The following is a 6,881-nucleotide window of genomic DNA, read 5'->3' as shown; positions in this document are numbered from 1 at the left end:
GGAAAACAGTTCTCACCATTTTGTGAATGTGCCACTCTTTATTCATTTTCCTGTTACTGAATTTGAGTAGTTTTAAGTTTTTGAGTGTTTGCCTCTTACAAACAGCACGGAGATAAACACTCGTAAGCATTGTGTGAGCAGAACCCGTGTTTGCCTTTCTGCTGTGCGTGGGACTAGGAGTGGGACCGCCGGGTAGTGGGTAGGGATGTGTCGGCAGAGAGCGCCACCCAATTTTTCAAAGCACTTGTACCACTTTCCACTCCTACCAGCAGCATGTGAGAGTTCCGGTTGCCTTGTACCCTCTGACGCTTGGCATTGTCCATCTGAGAAGCAAAACTCCAGCGACACACGGCAGTGTGGCTGCATCTCGCAAACACGGAGTGAAAACGGACGGACATGCAGGAAAGCACGCGATCGGATTCCCGTCTACATGCAGCCCAGACACGGGCAAAACCAGTCCATTGTTGTCAGCTGTCAGGTGGTGGCAGTTGTGAGGGGACCAAGGAGGCCTCTGGGGCACCAGGAATGTTCTGTTTCCTGATCTGGGTGCTGGTTACATGGATTTGTTCCCTTTGTGGAAATTCATCAGGCTGTATACTTAATGATCGGTGCACTTTTCTATACATTATACTTAAAAATTTCAGAAAGTGTTCTCTCTCCATCTCCCACTCTCCCTCCCTCTGCCATCTTCCCTCCCGGCACTTGGCTGGGAACTGTCCTCATCAGAGGCCCCTTCGTGGCTGTGTGACTGGGACAGTTGCACAGGGCCTGCACTCAGAAAGGCCCAGCACTTGGTTTAACGCTCTGCTGTCTTGAGATTCTTAATACTTTTTGAACAAGGGACCTCTGTTTTCATTTCGCACAGGTGCCGATACACGACGCAGCCGGCCCAGCCATCGGGACAGGCAGCTGCCAGAGTCTCTCCCCAGATCCGGCCCAGGATGGGGTCTTTGGCGGGCCCCGAGGACAGGGCGAGGCTGCCCCTGCGGCCCCCTGACAGGACAAGGTGTGGAACGGCCACAGCAGCGTGAGGGTTCTCCCTCCTGGAAGCGCACGGCCTGAGGACGGGAGCGCTGGGTCCTGGGCCGCAGCCCCTCAGTGTCCCGCCTGCTCCTGCCCCTGCCCTTCCCTCTGCTGTGTGTGCGTGAGACAAAATATGCATGACATAAATTCACTGTTTTAACCATTTTTAAGTATACACTCATTCATAGTGCTGTACAGCCACCTCCGCCATTCAGCCATCTCCAGAACTGTTTCATCCTCCAGGACGGAAGCTCTGTGCCCACTAAACACCAACTTCCCGTCCCCTCCACTTGCTTTTATAATTGTTTCTGTGTGTTTCTCTCTTCCCAACTCCTCTGTGGACCCCACGAGGGCCAGGCTGGGCTGGGCCTACTCCCCTCTGGGTGAGAGAGAACATGTGCAGCACACACAGGGCCTGGAGGAAGCGCTTAGCCAGACCCGGTTTCAAGAAGTAAGTGAAAAACTCTTGCTTGGAGGATGGGTTACCTCTTGGGCTAATAAGTTCTCTAAATTTAGTGCTGAGACAGTGCCTAGCACACAGCTGGGTCTAAAACCTGTCTGTTGACTACATGAATGAAGCATTAATAACTCTGCTACCAATACTAAAACACTGGCCCTTTATCAAACACTCACCGAGGGCCAGGCACTGTGAATACACAGAAGGAACTTAGGAAAGTGTCTGGCACTCAACACATTTTCTTCCTGACTTTCTAAGGATTACCCCACTTGGTCCTACAGTTGCCCTCTGAGGTGACTGTTCCTTTCTAAGTGAGAAGCAAGCTCAGGGACATCGCATCCCCTGCCCGGAGTCCCACAGCTGGTGACAGCTCCAGCAGGGGCAACCCCAGCTGCTTCCGTAGTTGTTGTTCAATGTCTCTCTACCTTAATGAACCAAAATGGGATTTCTAACATTGCTTGCTTGCATTTAAACAAAACTAGTTTTTCTTTTCTGATTATAAACACGTATGTACTCTCTGTAACAAAAAATCAGGCACTATAGAAAGCGGAAGTCTGGTTTTTTGAAGACTTCTTAGAATGTTCTCCCCAGATCTACGGCAACTCTGCTCAGGGGCAGCAGGACCTGGAAAACACGGCCCATTTCGGCTCTTCCTTCCAGGTCAGGAAGTGCGTGTGTTCCATCGGGAGCTTCTTTCTAGATCCTTCCGTCCACATGGGTCTGTCAGGGAGAACTGAGGGAGGGTGTGGGGCTGATAAAACTCCTTCCCCCAACCTGCTTTTCCCATAAAGGCTTGTTTTCAATTCCACAGACTGGCCTCCCCCAGCCAGGCCTGAGGTTTTTTCTGAGCTTGGTTTCTTGTTGGGGTTTGGGTGCAATAAGGAAGTTGTCAGGTGAAACTGTGTTTTTCCAGGGTTGCTGAGCTGAGCGTCCTATCAGCGGCAGAGGTGAAGCGTAGCAGGTGAAGGCCAGGGGGCCGGCCCTTGGCAGCCGGATTGGCTGTTTGTGAGCTCAGCTCTGGGAGATACAGTATATATGACCATATATATATGTGACCAAAGCATCTTCTGAGACAATCTGAAAATTGCCAGCAGCAAATAGCAGCATCTGCTCCCTGGGAGAGCTGGACCTAAGCCCTCATCAGACACAACTTCCAGCCCACAGGGAGCTGTGCCCAACACAGAGCCCCCTGCTCTGGGGGTCCCAGCCCAGTGTGGCCCAGGACAGCAGCGACTTCTGCGGTCTGAGGTTGGTTGAACAATACCCTCTCCCTTGGGCTCTGGGGTAGTGGGTAAGGTATCTTGGGGTCCTAAGAGGAGAATAGTCCTAGGAGTCAGATCCTGAGTCCAGTCCCAATTCCTGCTGGGCCCACCCTGGGCCTCAGTTTCCTTATTTCTAAAAAGATGGAGCCGGGTTCAATGACATGATCTCAACTATGTGTTACTCGAAGAGCTCTGCACTAACTTGGTCTTAAAAGCTCTGTACTCAAGTCCCGATTCTGCTTATTAGCTGCCACCCTGAGCAAGGAACTTCACTTCCTTGGGCCTCAGTTTCCTCATCTGTAGAAGGGGGGCAGCGTTACATACCTCACCTGCTAGTTTCCCTAAGGATGTTGTGGAGGTTGAGTTATAGACTTTAAGTGAAGGTACATAGTAGAGGGACCCTCCAGGAAAACAGGAGGTGTTATTATTACCGTATTTGGGTGAAAGTTCTGTGATTTTCCAGGTCTTTGGAAGTTAGTCCACAGACAGGGAGATCTTATGAAAAGAACTCTGGTGGCCTACTGCTCTCTCTGATGAGGATTTAAGGGGTGGGGGGAGTACAAGCCATTGCCCTGCCCCACTCCGCCTGCAGTGTTGCACTGCCCGTGGTCCTGCGTGGAGGACAGGATGCGGTGGGGGTGGGGCACAGGTGTCTATATCTGGGTGCACGTGGACGAGGGACTCTGAGCACAGGTCACAGCAAGGATGTGTGCGAATGTGAAATAGCATTCTCCGTCAGCGTGCAACAGCAGATTTGCTCCCCGCTAAGTCCTGGTGTGCACGCGTGTGTGTATCGGTGTGTATCGGTGCTTACATGAGGCCATTTGGTGTAGGAGAGAGAAGATAGGATTTAGAATCTGGAGACGTGGGTTAGAATCTCCACCCTCTGCTTCTGGCCATGGGCCTTGGGCAAGTCTCTTAATGGTTCAGAGCCTCAGTCCCCCACTGCTGGCCCACGGCCAAGAGTAAATGGCAAAATGTAAACGAAAGGGCTCTCCGGGTGCCCTGTGGCAGCATAAAGGTGAGCTGGTTTGTGTTTGCACATATCTGTGCACGAGTGTGCTCCTGTGACCCATGGGTGTCTGTGGTGTCGACTGTGGGTCCACACGTGTGTGCCACACGCACACTGTCCCTCTGAGCACTGGCGTGGGTGTGTAGCACGTGGCTCTTTGCTAAACACCTGTTGTGTGAAGTGCAGGGGTGCAGAAGGGGAGTGCAAAATACCTTTATGAAATGGCACCAGAGCAGTGACAGAATAACTGGCCAGATGACTAAATTTGAGAACAGTATGTAGACGAGGTTAGTGTGCAATTTAGAAAATAAGCCAAACACAATTAGCTGGGTGTGGTGGCATGTGCCATGTGCCTGTAGTCCCAGCTACTCAGGAGGCTGAGGCGGGAGGATCGCTTGAGGTCAGGAGTTGGCGGTTCCAATGAGATGACGCCACTGCACTCTAGCCTGAGTGACAGAGCGAAACTCTGTCTCAAAAGAAAAAAAAAAAGTGAGTAAATAAAAGAGAAAATAAACCAAACTCAGCAGTAGCATGCTTGGGAAAAATAGGCAAACTTCCTGCTCCAGGGTCAGCTGTGTGCTTTCTCTGGGCGGCTGTTGTTGTTAGACACGTCACTGGTGTATGTCATGACTTACCAGAAGTCCTGTGATCTTCAGATCACTCAAGTATTTCTGAGCTCATTTGGACTTTGCTCTGAAATCCACTCTCCGCCAAGGCAATAAACAAGTTTACAAGAGCAGCTGGATTTCCATGCAATGACCCCATGGCTGTCTTGGGGTTACTGGCCTGGGAGCATGACCTGGGCAGGGTGGGGTTCCCCCACAATCCGGCCAAATGTAGGTGAACACCTTGGGCACAAAACAAGAAAAAAGGAGGAAAGGAAAAGAAAGACTTGCTTTGATGAATTTTAGATAAACAGAATTTTATGCTTGGAAAAAGTCTTGAGCGATTCAGTTTTGGCACCTATAGAGTGAGGGAGGTTGTTAATATTAAAACACAATCTTCTAGCCGGGCGTGGTGGCTCATGCCTGTAATCCTAGCACTCTGGGAGGCCGAGGTGGGTGGATCGCTCGAGGTCAGGAGTTCGAGACGAGACCAGCCTGAACAAGAGCTAGACCCCGTCTCTACTAAAAATAGAAACAAATTAGCTGGCCAACTAAAATATATACAGAAAAAATTAGCCGGGCATGGTGGCGCATGCCTGTAGTCCCAGCTACTCGGGAGGCTGAGGCAGGAGGATCACTTAAGCCCAGGAGGTTGAGGTTGCTGTGAGCTAGGCTGACGCCACGGCACTCACTCTAGCCGGGCAACAGAGTGAGACTCTGTCTCAAAAAAAAAAACAAAAAAAAAGCAAAAAACCCCCACAATCTTCTCAGGGTGTAGCGACTCTAAGAATCTGAGGACACAACATCCAGAGGTTCTTCAGGTGTCTCCCTTGGGGTGGGTGGGGTTGCCCACCCTGGCCAGCAGCTAGCTCCACCTTTGGAGCATTAAGGAGGAGGAGCAGTCAGAGAGGGAGGGGAGAGATGGGCCGCCCAGAGAGGACACACTTACAGAAGAAGGAAGTGGATACAGTCTCAAACACTACAGCACTTTAGGGAGGACGAGGAATGGAAAGAGATCACTGGATTTGGAATTGGGCGCCTTGGGAGATCCTGGAATCCTCTTCACTGGGGACCCTTTAGGACAGCTAAGGCTGCCCGTCCCCCAGCCCCTGCCTGCCCCCGCACCGCAGCAGCGGCTGTGCGGCTCTGTCCTGAGTGTGTCCCACCTCCCTGTGGGCTAGGGCAGTGGTTATTCCAGGCAGGGGGTGGCCAAATCAAGCCCACTTTTTTGAGAAAACATCAAGAAGGAAAACATTTTGCTGGTGGAATTGTGTTTGTGTTCTGATTAGAAGTAGCAGTGCATCCTCTGAATGCAGTGAGAGGATACTGCAACTGTCAGCATGGCGAGAACCGTTTCCATGGCAATGACAGCTTCTTAAAAGATCACTCTGCCTCTCTTCCCACCAGCTGGGTAAGGATGCTCTGGTCCTCTGCGCTCGGTCTCCTGGAGCTACGTTAGTGCAGGAGGAAGAGGGGCTGAGCTGAACAGGAGTGTCTTGTGTGTTCGGCTGGTTTTGTGGTTTTGTTATTGAGCAGCTTCTCTGCCAACCACATCCAATTTGCCCTGACCTAGGAACATAAGAAAAAAGTAGAGAGAACCCTGAAGCTGTTTATGTTTCTGGCTCAGCTTACTTTGATCTTAAAATCAGAGAGACCTTCCACTTAAGTTTATCTTCTCCTAAGACCGTGTGGTACTAGAGAGAGAGCAGACGCAGCGGAGCGGGGCATTCCTGTCCTCACCACCTACGTACGTCCCCACTTCTGCCATTCGAAGGGGACCAGAATGTTCTCTTTGGGAACACACACTGAGTCTTGTTCACGATTACATCCCTAGCACCAAGCGTGATTTCTGGGGCATAGTGCGTGCTTATTAAATGTTTGTTGAAAGAAATAAATGAGAACAAACGCAAATATTTCCCTCTATGGTTTGTTCTCCTTAGCCTACCCCCTACCCTATTTCAGAAGCACAACCAGCCTCTGAGGCTTCAGGAACATTAGTGAATTTCCATATGAGGCACATGCACCTATTGCTAAGAGTTTCTGTGTAGCCCAGATGTTCCTTTTAAGGAACATTAAACAACAAACAAAGCCTTTCAAATTGCCTGCCTCCTCCCTGGTCCGATCCCTCATTTCCTCCAAGGTCGTCTGTGTGTGGACGCCCAGCTGTGCTGGTGGTACGCAGCGGCCTTTGGTCTTGGCGACCTGGGGCTGCAACATCGCCCAGTCCTTCCTCCCCCCATGGGTGCCGAGGGAGGGAAGGCGCCCTGAATGTCACTGTCACCTTCAAGTCTTTCTTTGTGTCCCTGTGTCTTTTCTTCTATGTATCTTCTTCACATTGCCATAGATTTCAGACATATGAAATGGTAATTATAGATTCTTATTTCTGCCTCTAAGCTGAACACAGCAATAGATACATTTTAGAGTAACTGAATTGGTTGGTGAAGGCAGGAGATAAGATGGAAATATATAATTAACATCCCATGCCTCTACATAACACGTAGTCAATGCGTGCTAAACCTATA

The sequence above is a fragment of the Lemur catta genome, chromosome 2, assembly GCF_020740605.2.
Source record: "Lemur catta isolate mLemCat1 chromosome 2, mLemCat1.pri, whole genome shotgun sequence".
Classification (NCBI taxonomy): Eukaryota; Metazoa; Chordata; class Mammalia; order Primates; family Lemuridae; genus Lemur; species Lemur catta.
Note: the sequence above shows the minus strand (reverse complement) of the source record.